Source organism: Vombatus ursinus, unplaced genomic scaffold (assembly GCF_900497805.2).
Source record: "Vombatus ursinus unplaced genomic scaffold, bare-nosed wombat genome assembly UNPS02014797.1, whole genome shotgun sequence".
Taxonomy (NCBI): domain Eukaryota; kingdom Metazoa; phylum Chordata; class Mammalia; order Diprotodontia; family Vombatidae; genus Vombatus; species Vombatus ursinus.
The window spans coordinates 17,365,349-17,365,693 of NW_020954575.1; the positions used below are offsets into that span (position 1 = coordinate 17,365,349).

Genomic DNA, 345 nt, shown 5'->3' on the forward strand with positions numbered 1-345 from the left:
CCCGGCCCCCCCCCCCCCGCTCCCCTCCCCCCAGCCTTCCTATCCTTCTGGTACACTCTATTCTTTCTCTGTTTCCCTTAACACCTGGGAAATGACGAGATCCTTCAGTACATTTGAGGAGACAGCATTTCAAAGTTCTGGTCTTTGTCCAATACTTTGCACAATTCTTGGCCCATACTGAGCGCTTAACTTACTATTTGTTGACTCACTAGGTGCTTCCTCTGCTGACAAAGAGCTTGTCTATTGTAAGCTGCAGCAGAAGGTCTTCATTTTGTTGTTCAGTCTTTCAGTTGTGTCTGACTCTTCCTGACCCCATTTGGGATTTTCTTGGCAGAGATACTGGAG

The 345-nt window shown here is 47.8% G+C and overlaps 1 protein-coding gene across 1 annotated transcript in view; it reads left to right on the plus strand.

Moving 5' to 3' along the window:
• The window catches only part of HAP1 (huntingtin associated protein 1), a gene marked incomplete at its 5' end in the record, with an annotated part of 24,718 nt that overhangs the window by 19,285 nt on the left and 5,088 nt on the right, over window positions 1-345 (plus strand). The window lies entirely within an intron of this gene.